We start from the raw sequence: 13,848 nt of genomic DNA on the forward strand, positions 1-13,848 counted from the left end.
GTGCTACAGCTTTTTTGAACATGGGGTCCTGACATTTATTCAGATTTTTCCTTTTGAAACATTAATGATCGTCTATCAATAACGAGCATTATCAACAATGATGCGAGGATAGACGTTCGGGAATGATTGAGGGAGCGACATTCAAAATGTATCACCAAGTATGTCGATCACCGTCGATTAGCCACGTGACGAATAGCAACGGTAGCCTCCGATGGGGCATGGTATATCTTCTTGTATCAAGTTAGTGTTGATTTTCGACATATATTCAATGGGTACTTTTACCACGTGCGTATCATAGCACTCGGAGGAAGCATCATTCTAGCTAGAAACCATTCCTGATTGCTTTTCTTGAGCGATTTTCCGACCATTGGTGTCACGAATTTGAGGCTGGGCTCGATATGTATAAATAGAAGAGAGAATCGGTCTAATAGAGAATTCGTTTTCGTGTGGTGGTGCACCGAGGCACTACCGGTAGTGCACTTTTTGCTGTTTTCATGCTCGTTTTCACGATGAGTAGTCCACTGGTAGTGCACCATAAAGTGGACGGTGGAACACTCTGAAAATATTCGGTGTTGCTTGCGCTCTCACCAATACTATCATGAATTTTGACAGCACGTGCTTCCCGATGTAAACAAATATCAGCTGGTTGGTTTATTTCTATACCGCGAAAATTGCGTTCGAGCTGATTTTTCTCTTTATTATCTCGAAGAACGGAAACTTGTCCCGGATTCAATACCAGTGCCGTTTCCAACAGAGGCGGAGAATTTTACCTGGATGGCACGTTCCAAAGCAAACAACGCTCCCAAGAAGAAATGTGCCCAGAAGGCTTGCTGCAATCGGTTCCGGGCGATGCCGAAAAAAGGCAGCAAATCCGAGTGCAAAAAGGCCAACCCAGAGATCTGGTGGAATCGCCCAAACCGAAAAATTTTCTTGTTCGGGAGGGTCCTATAAGTTGGTCTCCACAGCAAGAAGCGTTCAGCTGCATCGAAGCTACTCTGGGTGACGATGCTCGGTTGCGCCAAGTCCCGGATTCCCACCCGTTGCCTTTCAAAAACGGTAGTTCGAGACAACACCCGCATTGGGAGCTTGAATTTCGTTCGTTTCGGTATGTTAGCGAAATTTTCTCCCCCGACTTCCGCGATCTGAGTTCGCCAATTTGACTTCCAAGAATTTTTCTTTTGTCATCTGAAAACGGAAATAGGTACTCGAGGTATTTGCGAGGAATAAACGTTCAAAATACCGGAACCTTCAAGCTGGGGTAACTGCAGTCTAGCAGCAGCAAACATAGACCGCCCAGAATCAGCCGGTATTCCAGTTATCATCAGAGCCAGAGGCGAATCTACCAAGCAAAATAAATCTAAAATCTTCACAATTCGACATAATATATAAATTCATGCTAAAATTTTCATATTATTTAAAAGATAATGATCAACTAAAGTAAATTTCATTTCAATTTTCGAAGTCAAACGAAAACAAATACCAGCTGTAATGGATTTTTGACAGCTTGATGTTTTCTGTTGACACTGCCGATTTCACGTACACCAACAAAGGTGGGTGCAAAACTCGATTCATGCTCGTTTTCAGCGTGGATGGTGCAACACTTTCGGGTGGTGAAAACAAATACGGTATAAAATTTGCGATAGAGAGTTGAAAGATTGAACGGGAATGTGATCAGATTTTATTAAGCCGATTTTCAGGTGTTAAATATGTGCTTTTGATAAATAATTTCATTTGGAGCGTGGCTGAAGTGTTTGTGCTACTGACGGTTATGGAGGTATATGTAAAATGGTCGCAAATAACAGGTAATTTAAGAATTCTTATTTTTCGATTTTGCAATGGTTGTGTGATGACGCGTCAGTGCATGGTGGTTCTAAAAAATTCCGCTAGTGACATACAGATGTCACTAGTAGAGTTTAGAAAAGGTTCGCGTACCTTGTGCTACCGACATCTGGTGAGTAATTTTGTTTTTAAGCTAGCGCTATCTAGGGAATGATTTTTTTAAATGTCTGTAAGATGTGTGATAAAAATGATAAAACTATTTGTTTTTCAAGGTAAAGAGATTGAAACATATTTGTCATAAAACGCAAACAAAATTCAAAAATCCACAGAATTCTGCGCGCGCGCGCGCGCGTATGTGTGTGTGTGTGTGTGTGTGTGTGTGTGTGTGTGTGTGTGTGTGTGTGTGTGTGTGTGTGTGTGTGTGTGTGTGTGTGTGTGTGTGTGTTAGCGTGGTGAAAATTGACGTGATTAGGTTCGGTCGGTCGTCGGTGTTAATAAATAAAGTGTATTAATGCTGCTGGAGCAAGAGGGTAACAATGGTGATTTCCTCCTCCGTTCAGTTGCTTGGGAAAAGTGTACATCAGGCAAGCGAGGCGCGATCGGATGCGTATTTTCTTTCCTTTCTTTTCCTCTTTCTCTCCCCGTTTGCATAATGCGTTAGATCGTTCTTGCTCTTCTCGTTTTAAACGCGTGAAAAACTTCGGTGAATTTCATCGGCGCCAAGTGCGTTATACGTGTATGACAATGCCACGTTAGGACGTTTTTGCTCTTCTAGTTTTGAGAGCGCGATAATCTTCGGTGAGTTGCTCCGGTGCCATACGTGTATGACAATGCCACGTTAGGACGTTTTGCTCTCCTCGTCATAAACGCGCGGTAAAATTCGGTGAGTTGCACCGGTGCTAAGTACATTGTATGTGTATGACAATGCCACGTTAGGATGTATTTGCTCTAAATAAAAACGCGGTGAACTCGATAGTGTGCGACGCGACGAACATTAAATATTTAACTTTGCTTTGATCACATCCCTTCCCAAAGGGAATCCAGATCTAATTTACCTTCCCCGCTAGCAAACCACCCTTCCTGTGACAACCGTGGAGATTTAGAGGTGTATTCGGTCTCTAGTAGCAACGGAAGTCGAACTAACAATCCTTCCCTTTCCCCGATGAACCGTAAGGACGTGGCCGGCGCCGTTATTGACCATATAAGATAAGGAACCTTCGAAACGTGTACACAGAAAATGGTAAGCTAATCCCAAGCCCCATTTATTTGGATCTATGTACAATTTTGATGGTTCTTGTCGATCACGGAAAAGCAACTACTGAAATGTACGGTTTATCTAAGCTCAAGCTCAAGCTCAAGCTCGATATGTATAAATAGAAGATGAGTGGGTAAACGTTAACCATCAACTCATATTGACTGGAAGTCCATTTCCAATTATTGAAAATTATTAAATAAATGCCTTCCAAGAAATATTTCAATAGTTATTCTGATGAAAAATCGTTGTTTGAAGAGATTGACTCCAACCTGACAAGACCAGGTCGATCTTTGGACATGAAATCTAGGATACATTTCCCATCAAAACCAGTGTTCCGAAAATCACTCATTATCAATGAATGTTTCTGATTGCACTTCGCACCTGAACGTACAGCGGTCGGGTTCCGTTATTGATTGCTACTGGACCTACCCGATCATCGATCGTTGAATTCATCGCTAAAATACAGATCACCTCGCACGATGCTTGCTGTCAAAACAGTGCAGCACCATCATCAAATTAGAATCTCACCAATGCGCAGTGCATATGGAGAATCATGTTGGTCTTCGATCAGGAGTGAATGGATCAGGCAGTGAGTGAGTGATTCATGAAACCGATCGTTAGCGTATTTTGTTTGATTTGAAACATAGCAAATTAATAAATTTATTTGTTGTTATAACATTTTTCAACATCAGTACGATCAAAATCAAATTGTAGTTGTGTTTGTGAGGGAAAGATGTTCACTTTCGCCGTGTTTTTCAATTTTTACAATATCTCTTATTAAACTGTCGTCCGTCACGTTAAAATTACTGAGAATTTATGGTGGAATGGATGGATCAGTTTGTATCTCACTCGTCTCCTATATGTTTGCTGAACCGATGATTCTGAATGATGCGACTCGGTTTGCATAGCTGATTGAAGCGCTGATTGAGATTGCATACCAGCCAGGCGAAGCAGTTGCGAGAGGTGCTATCCCATTATACAATCAGAATCAGTGTTCCGAAAATCAATCAAAACAAACACTCAGGATGCGTTTCTTGTTGGAAACATTCTGATTGTATAATGGGATATCGCCTCTCGCAACTGTTTCGCCTGACTGGTATGCAATCTCGATCAGCGCTCCACTTAGCAATGCAAACCGAGTCGCATCTTTCAGAATCATCGGTTTTGCAAACATCGCCTATCGGAGATGAGCGAGATACAAACTGATCTATTCTGAATGTCGCTCTGCCTTATTTATTAGTAATTCATTTTTTTTTTCGAAGGACGAGAAAAATCAAACCGTTGTGCGGGACACCATAGATTCTCAGTAATTTTAACGTAACGGACATCAACTAAATAAAAGAACTTATTAAAATTTAAAACACGGCGGAAGTGAACATTTTTCCCGCACAAACACAACTGCAATTTGATTTTGTACATACTGATGTTAAAAAACGTTATAAAAATTAAAAAAAAAATAATTCACTTTGCTTAAAATCAAACAACATTCGCTACTGATCGGATTCATGTATCACTCACACACTGTCTGAACCATTCACTCCTGATCGAAGATTCGGCGTATGCATGATTCGGCGTATGCATCGCGCATTGGTGAGATTCCAATTTGATGATGGTGCTGCACTGTTTTGACAGCAAGCATCGTGCGAGGTTATCTGTATTTTAGCGATGAATTCAACGATCGATTTTCGGATAGGTACAGTAGCAATCAATAACAAAACCCGACCGCTGTACGTTCAGTTGCGAGGTGCAATCAGAAACATTTATTGAAAATGAGTGATTTTCGGAACACTGAATTCAAAATGTTTCTAATCAGTGAATCAAAAATCGCCTACTAACGAATGATAATGACATTGTCCCAACTTGAACTTTTCATGACAAAAACAAAAAAAATCTTTGTCGTTGTCGCACACTCGGAACGATAAAGACAAATTTCTTTGCTGATGGATCCTGATAATAATTTTTCAGAACATTCGTTTGTTGCTGTTGAAAAATATAAGGATAAGCGGTTCCAAAAATACCAACTAAAATGTATCAGATCATAACTTGCAAGATATTGGAAGAAAGCTCTTGGCCTCTTGTAACGGTTGTACCTGGTTACATGTTTCGTTTTGTAAAGTTAGCTTGTTATTTATTTAATTATTTGTTATTTTTTGAATCATTCGTTATTTATCAATTTATTGTTGAACGTCATGATTATTATAATTTATTAAATATTATTTATCCAACAACTAGATTTATTTCTTAAAAATAGTTAAATCCGAACAAGGTCATTATACAATAACGCATAGAGTCGAACTTGATAGAACGCTGCATTAAAATAATATTGATCATCAATGATAGTTGACCTTTCTCATAACGGCCTGGATTGAGAATTTCCCGATGTCGAGTTCGGGATGTATCTCCCCGGTCTTGTGGGAGCAGGATAGTTAATTATGGGGGTCTAGAAGCAAAAACGAGCAACTAGATCGTGCTCACAAATCCCAAATCTCCCGAGGGGTTTCGTGTCATGACGTAGTTCCGGGGAGCTAGGTCTGATGGCGCCTTCCCTGATCTGAGGGTTAACAACCTATCATTCAGCCCCAGTTTGCCCACGAGTTTGGTTGTGCGCGTTTTGTTCGGGTATCGTTTTGTATGTTAATTTATTAAGTGAAGTAAGAGTTTCTTGTTTAATTTTAAAATTCTTTTCGTAGTATTTTGTCTAGAAATAAGCCGTGTGTAGTGTGCCAAGCAGTTAATTATTTGTGCCTGATCAAAAGCAAGGTAAAAAGTGCTCTAAAAACGTTTATGCTCTTGTATAACAATAACCTTAATTGTTACTAGCGATCGCATACTAATCATCGGCAAGCCCCTGCTGCACACTTCACCCCGAGACACCAGCCCGTTGGGCTAAACTTCTTCGCTGGAGTCCAAAAACCAGCAAGCTCGATCCGTCACCATATCGGCTAGAAGAAGGCTGGGAACTTCTGGTCACACTGGAAGCATATCCGGTGTATTTGCAACCCCGCCAACGTCAAATACATCCGGTAAATTCACTGGTTTACCGCTCCACCAACCACTCATTGGAAGCGAGAGCAGCCAATCAGCATCACCGTCGTCCCGATCATCGGCGGCAGCAGCAGCAGCAAAAACAAGTAGGTGCTTTCCATGAGGGTCCGTCCATGAAGGAGGATACCTTTCAATGAAATTTTGATCGATCATAAAAATTATAATACCACTAAATTCTGAACGGTTGACAAATGGTCCGTTCACGGAAATAAGGTTGACGAGGCACATCGGTCGATAAGCCCCTTTTTATGACCGCCCCAACCTCACCAAACTAAATATCGCCCCGGGGAGAATAAGAAACGAGCAAGAGCACTGAGAGCTAGGTAGTAGAAATGGCACACGGCTAGGTATCGAAAGGGTAGCTAGAAAAGAACACTATGTATGTTCACGCAAATTAATAATGATTATTGCAATATAATTATACCCATATCATGTTATTTGTTAGAATAAGTTATTTCGCCCTCTAAATACACTAAATCCAAAAACCCTAGTCAGAATTGAGTTTTGAAGTTGGCCAGAAATGTTTACTTCGCTTCGGTCGTTGTTCCTTTCGATTGCTCGCTCTGCGCTTTGCGCATTAGAATATTGAGTCCACCACGCTTCCAGGTTCGGGGAGTATTTCTGGGATGAACGTTAGATTGTCCAATGATGAGAGTCTTCGGGTATGGGTGTCGTCGAACCATCGTGAGTCTTTGGTCGGTTTGAGGCGTTGCTGGTCACGCGTTTAGTTGGCAAACGTTCGCTACTTTTAGGCGGAGGTTTGAGTTTGGTCGTTTCGGGGATTTCCGTAGTCTAGCTGTCCTGACCCTCCTCGATTTGGGGAGCAATGCATACGACTCGTTCAAAGGAGTCTCATCCGGGCAAACCTAGCTGTGCGGTCTCCTTTCCGGAGTGGCGCTTTTAAGCCGCACAGTATCAAAGTCAGAGCAGCACCGACTATACTCTTCATGAAAGGAATCGATAGGAGAAGCGATTCGGGGACACTGGGTCGTGGCCATGGCCAATCTGGCCGGTTCCGGAACGAAACATTCAAAAGTTATCGGATTGAGACTTGCGAAATATTTATAGAAAGCTCTTGGCCTCTTGATGAAAGAAATCGATAGGAGAAACAACTCGGGGACACTGGGCCGTGGCCAGGGCCAATCTGAATAACTCCGGAACGAAATATATCAAAACTAACAGATTGAGACTTGCGACATATTAATAGAAAGCTCTTGGCCTCTTCATGAAAGAAATCAATAGGAGAAGCGATTCGAGGACACTGGGTCATTGCCGTGGCCAATCTGGCCGGTTCCGGAACGAAATATGTCAAAGTTATCGGATTGAGAATTGAGACATATTGATAGAAAGCTTACGGCCTCTTCATGAAGGGCATCGATAGGAGAAGCGATTTGGGTACACTGGGTTGTGGTGATGACCAATCTGGCCGGTTCCGGAGCGAAATATTTCAAAGTTATCGGATTGACACTTGCGACATATCGATAGAATGCTTATGGTCTCTTCATAAAGAAAATCGATAGGAGAAGCGATTCGGGAACACTGGGCCGTGGCCATGATCACGACCGATTGTCCCCGAATCGCTTCACCTATCGATTCCCTTCATGGAGGGGCTGAGAGCTTTTTATCAATATGTCGCAAGTCTCAATCCGATAACTTTGACATATTTCCCAGTGTCCTCGAATCGCTTCTCCTATTGATTTTTTTTGATGAAGAGGCCAAGAGCTTTCTATTAATATGTCGCAAGTCTCAATCTGTTAGTTTTGATATATTTCGTTCCGGAGCTAGTCAGATTGGCCCTGGCCACGGCCCAGTGTCCCCAAATCGCTTCTCCTATCGATTCCCTTCAAGGGGCAAGAGCTTTCTATTAATATGCCGCAAGTCTCAATCCGATAAATTCGACAAGTTTCGTTCCGAAACCGGCCAGATTGGCCACGGTCACGACCCAGTGTCCCCGAATCGCTTCTCCTATCGATTCCTTTCATCAAGAGGCCAAGAGCTTTCTATAAATATGTCTCAATCCGATAATTTTTGAATATTTCGTTTCGGAAAAGGCCAGATTGGCCATGGCCACGACCCTGTTTCCCTGCCCTGAACCACTTTTAATATATTTTTCTTTAAAGTTAGGCCAAGGCCCAAGAGCTCTTCACAGATAGGTTATGATCTGATCACATAATTACTTTATTACGAAATCAGATAATCGAAGCGGATTGTCCCAAGTTTTAAATTTCAGGACAATTTCACATAGAATTTGTCATTATCTTCTCAACGACGCGACAATTCTTGATTGCCTATTTCATTTTGTCATGATACACATACGGGAGTGACAAAAGGTTGTCGTACAGAGAGAGAATAAAGACAAAACTACACGCCGACTTAGTTGCTTTTTTCAAGACAATATCAGGGACAATTTGATTCACTGTTTCTAATAGGAAACGTATCCTGAGTGTTTGTTTTTTTTTTTTATTTTCGGAACACTGATCAAAACAGCAAAAAAATAATATGTTCACAACTTTTTTTACTTTCTCCTAATTTACTTTGAATGTTCTCTTAACCATATCAACAAAATCAAATTAACTGAATATGCAAATTTGTTGGAGGCAAAGTGAATTTATTTGGAGCAAAATAAGTATAAGTGCGATAATAAAAAAAACATGTTTCGCCTCAAATGACGAATTTTTTTTTGTAAAAATTGTGTCAAATGATTTGTTTTTTTTTTCATTTGTAAAGATCATACTCAATAAAAAGTTCGTAAAAAATATCTACGGAATTTATTGGAACACAACGAGGTCAAGAGGTCTTTTTCTCTCGAAATACAAACAGTAAAGTAAGAATATTTCTTAGAATAAAAAGTTGATTTTTTATCAAATTATTGTTCATTTCTTTCAAGCAAACTGAAGTCAATTTTCTTTTCTTTTTATTATAAAATCATCTGATTTTTTTATGTTTTTGCTTGAATTTCGACGCTTAAGAGTTATGAATTAGAATTTATTCTATTTGTTTGATCTTTTGATTTCTCTGAACTAAGAGAAGAAGAAGGCTGATTGAGTGCTTAATACCAGTTCGTAATCCGTCTATAAAAAATGTATGGTGAATTTCGATAGTATTTTCATTCAGTAAAGGAATTGCGCATTTTTACTAAACATGAATTACAAAGGAGTGAGCTTACGAAGGAATTCAACAAAATTTTCCAAGACAATCGTCAATCGTTGCGAGTAGTTAAATACAAAATTGAATCAATGTGGATTTAGTTTGAAAGGCATTGGTCTTTGATTAATGTTAAAAATCATGAATCATGAATGTAACACTTATTCAGCCTTTATAAAGTTAAACAACAGTTAAACAATTCAGCTTTAGTACATGATGGAAAAACCTTCGGATGCTAAAATATTTCCCTCAAATGCAATTTATAGAACAAATCCTATTTTTATCATAAAAATCTGAATTAAATACAAAAAAAGTGAAATCAATCAAAAAATCCGATTTAAATAAAAAAACCGATTTTTTTTAATTTTTGAAAAAAAAAAATCATTGATTTTAATCCACCCTGTGTAAAACATTACAAATACTTTGAAAATAAAACTTTTGACTCAATCATCAACTTTTCCTAAATTTGCGAGTTATTTTAAACTTCTGAAAAAAAAGTTGTTAAAGTTTTCTTGTTGATTGTTTTCCCAAATCTGCAGAAAACCTGAATTTCAGCGAAACTTTAAAAAAGATTTTACTAAATTGAATCTTTTAAATTTTCAAAAACAGAAGTTAAATGGTTTGGCAGTGTTCAACGAAGTTTTAAAATGAGTGAAAATCATTCAGTTCAAATACTTCCATTAATTAAAAAAGACATACACCGTCTTAGCCGATTTAGGCTTTACAGACTGAATAAATGACGTGGACAACTTAAGATAAACATTTAACATCCAGTACCGAGATGGGCATCGAACCCATGCCATCAGTGGACCTAGCGATTACCGTCTTACCACGCTAACCACTCAACCACCGAGACGCACAATGTGATGTCAGAAACAGTTGCAATCTTATCTGTCCAAATTTCCAAGATCTGTAGAATTTATTCTTTTGAAAGCGTTGTTTCGCTGAAACAAGAACATCTAAGCATTCCTGGGTTGAATGAAGGATACTAATATGATACGAGATCAGGTTTTAATTTTCATGTAGGTTCATTAGTTTATCAGTTATCTAAGATCTATTTTAACCAAAACTAATCAATTATAAAATTTCCACACGCCATATCACCGAAAATAGAGGTGATAGGACCAAATCTGGAAAGTATTTTAAATTCAGCACGACCAACTCTTCCTAAATCATTTAAGTCTAAGAGAAAAAAGGCACCAAAAATGCTGTTCCTCTATGTTATTGAATTTTTTGCATTGCTGAGTAATTGTTGAAATAAAAAGCTAGCATGTCTGGAGTTTTTGAGAAGTTCTATTCATTGGATCAAAAGCTACGCGAGGTTCAATATTTTAGGGTTGGACCGAAAAATACAATTTCTACAGAATTTTGTATCGTACATGGAAGGAAAAATGGAATGAATAATTCAATTGTGTATCATAACCAGAATCTCACGATATTTTGATTTAGTTTTGGATTGAAATAGATTTACTGGATGTTGAACATAAAATATTATTTCCTAATGGAAACATTCGTCCAAAATTCTATAGATATCGCGTTTTTTTTATTCATGCCTTTTTGATTAGAAATGAGTCCGTCAGGAAAGATTAGACTGACAGAGAAGTTAAAGAAAATGAAAAAAAAACTGATTGCACTTGTACAGGATTTGAACCAGCAATCTCCGGCTTTCTAGGCCAACGCATTAACGACTCTTCTACAGACGTGTAGTATAGTCTGCATTTTTTCAACATTTGCCAAACAAAAAGTTTTATTTTTATTTTATTTTTCAATCTAACCTTTTCTGATGAAGTCATTTCCAACTTAAAAAAAAACTAGGACTTAAGTTATAGTCGTTAAAAAAAAAGATTCATTCTTAAAATTTGTACCTCGCGTAGCTTTAGATCCCATCGACAGAACTTTTCAAAACTTTAGTGCTAGCTATATTTTTTAACTATCACTCTGTAAAATTTCAATAATAAGCGTTGCGTAGTATTTGAGATATTGCAATTAAGATTTTCGTAGAATTACAGCATCTCAAGGCACACATACTTTAGAAAGTTCAGATTGTGTGAAATATTAGTGTAATAGTTGATAGGAAATTCGAAAAAAAAAAACATTAGAGTAAAGGGTTATGTAAATCCAAAGAATTATGATCGGTACTGCATGTAAGTTCCACTGAACAATCTAATACCGTATTCGTTTTCACCACCCGAAAGTGTTGCACCATCCACGCTGAAAACGAGCATGAATCGAGTTTTGCACTCACCTTTATTGGTGTGCGTGAAATCGGCAGTGTCAACAGAAAATATCAAGCTGTCAAAAATCCATTACAGCTGGTATTTGTTTTCGTTTAATTTCGAAAATTGAAATCAAATTTACTTCAGTTGATCATTGTCTTGCGAATCATATAAAAATTTAAGCATGAATTTATGTACTATGTGAAAATTTCAGAATTATTTTATTAGAGGCTTGTTTGGTAGATTCGCCTCTGGCCCTGATGATAATAACTGCAATACCGGCTGATTCTGGGCGGTCTATGTTTGCTGCTGCTGGACTGCAGTTACCCCAGCTTGGTGGTTCCGATATTTTGTCTTGAGAGTAACGTTTATTCCTCGCAAATCTCATCTTCTTTGTTCGAGTATTTCCGTTTCAGATTACCAAAAAAATCCCAAAACAAGCCCTTGTAGTGATGAATCATCCCAGAGGATGAAAATCCCGTAAAAAAAAAAATTCAAGTCCCCAATGCGGGTGCAGTCTCGAACTGCCTTTTTTGAAGGGCAACGGGTTGGAATCCGGGACTTGACGCAACCGAGCATCGTCACCCTAAATAAAGCACAGTTCTTTCACGATTTTCACGCACTCGGGGGCTTCAACGCTCGAAGCTGACTTGTGGCAGAGTAGCTTCGAAGCAGCTTAACACTTCTTGCTGCACGAGACCAACTTAAGGGAACCGCCCGAGCAAGAGAACTCTTCGGTTTGTGCGATTCCCCAGATCTTTGGGTTGCACTTTTTGCACTCGGATTTGCTGCTTTTCTTTGGTATCTCCTGGAACCGATTGCAGTAAGCCTTCTGGGCACATTTCTTCTTGGGAGCGTCCGATCCGCATCCTCCATTTTTGCTTGAAGATTAAAACGAGTGACTCTTGGTAGTTTTCCGGCTGTCTCCAGTTGCTTGAGGGCCGTTCGTTTGTTTGCTTTGGAACGTTTTCTCCGGGTAAAATTCTCCGCCTCTGCTGGAAACGGCACTGGTATTGAATCCGGAACAAGTTTCCGTAAACTAAGGAAAAAACTATGTGGAAATAGCTAGAACGCAATTTTTACGGTATAAAATAAACAAGACCAGCTGATATTTGTTTACATCGGGAAGCACATCCTGTCAAAATTCATGAGAGTATTGGTGAGAGCGCCAGCAACACCGAATATTTTCAGAGTGTTCCACCGTCCACTTTATGGTGCACTACCAGTGGACTACTCATCGTGAAAACGAGCATGAAAACAGCAAAAAGTGCACTACCGGTAGTGCCCCGGTGCACCACCACACGAAAACGAATTCTCTATAATAGAGAAGAATGCCACCTAGTGGTAAATTCCTGATCAAAAAAAAATTAACAATCTGCCAAGGTTGTGCTCGGTAGTTAGGTGTTACCGAAATACTCAAATATTTACCGAACAAACTGTAAAAATGTACGGATTAGGCGTTGGGTTTGTATCGAATATTGGGAAGCTTTAACTAATAGAGAATTCGTTTTCAAGTGGTGGTGCACCGGTGCACTACCGGTAGTGCACTTTATATCGTTTTCATGCTCGTTTTCACGATAAGTAGTGCACTGGTAGTGCACCATAAAGTGGACGGTGGAACACTCTGAAAATATTTGGTGTTGCTTGCGCTCTCACCAATACTATCATGAATTTTGAAAACACGTGCTTCCCGATGTAAACAAATATCAGCTGGTTGGTTTATTTCTATACCGCAAAAATTGCGTTCGAGCTGTTTTTTTCTCTTTTTATCCCGAAGAACGGAAACTTGTTCCGGATTCAATACCAGTGTCGTTTCCAACAGAGGCGGAGAATTTCACCTGGATGGCACATTCCAAAGCAAACAACGCTCCCAAGAAGACATGTGTCCAGAAGGCTTGCTGCAATCGGTTCCAGGCGATGCCGAAAAAGAGCAGCAAATCAGAGTGCAAAAAGGCCAACCCAAAGATCTGGTGGAATCGCCCAAACCGAAAAGTATTCTTGTTCGGGAGGGTCCTATAAGTTGGTCTTCACAGCAAGAAGCGTTCAGCTGCATCGAAGCCTTCGAGCTGTGCCTTAGGGTGACGATGCTCGGTTGCGCCAAGTCCCGGATTCCCACCCGTTGCCCTTCAAAAACGGTAGTTCGATACTACACCCGCATTGGGAGCTTGAATTTCGTTCGTTTCGGTCTGTTAGCAAAATTTTCTTTCCCGACTTCCGCGATTTGAGTTCCAAGAATTTTTTTTTTTGTAGTCTTAAATGGAAATAGGTACTCGAACGAAGGATTTGCGAGAAATAAACGTTCAAAATACCGGAACCTTCAAGCTGGGGTAACTGCAGTCTAGCAGCAGCAAACATAGACCGCCCAGAATCAGCCGGTATTGCAGTTCATCAGAGCCAGAGGCGAATCTA

At 39.7% G+C, this 13,848-nt stretch overlaps 1 protein-coding gene across 2 annotated transcripts in view; it reads right to left on the minus strand.

Annotated features, from left to right (window-relative positions):
* The window catches only part of LOC129751693 (serine/threonine-protein kinase Tao), a 47,821-nt gene that overhangs the window by 32,146 nt on the left and 1,827 nt on the right, over positions 1-13,848 (minus strand). The window lies entirely within an intron of this gene.

The sequence above is a fragment of the Uranotaenia lowii genome, chromosome 3, assembly GCF_029784155.1.
Source record: "Uranotaenia lowii strain MFRU-FL chromosome 3, ASM2978415v1, whole genome shotgun sequence".
Classification (NCBI taxonomy): Eukaryota; Metazoa; Arthropoda; class Insecta; order Diptera; family Culicidae; genus Uranotaenia; species Uranotaenia lowii.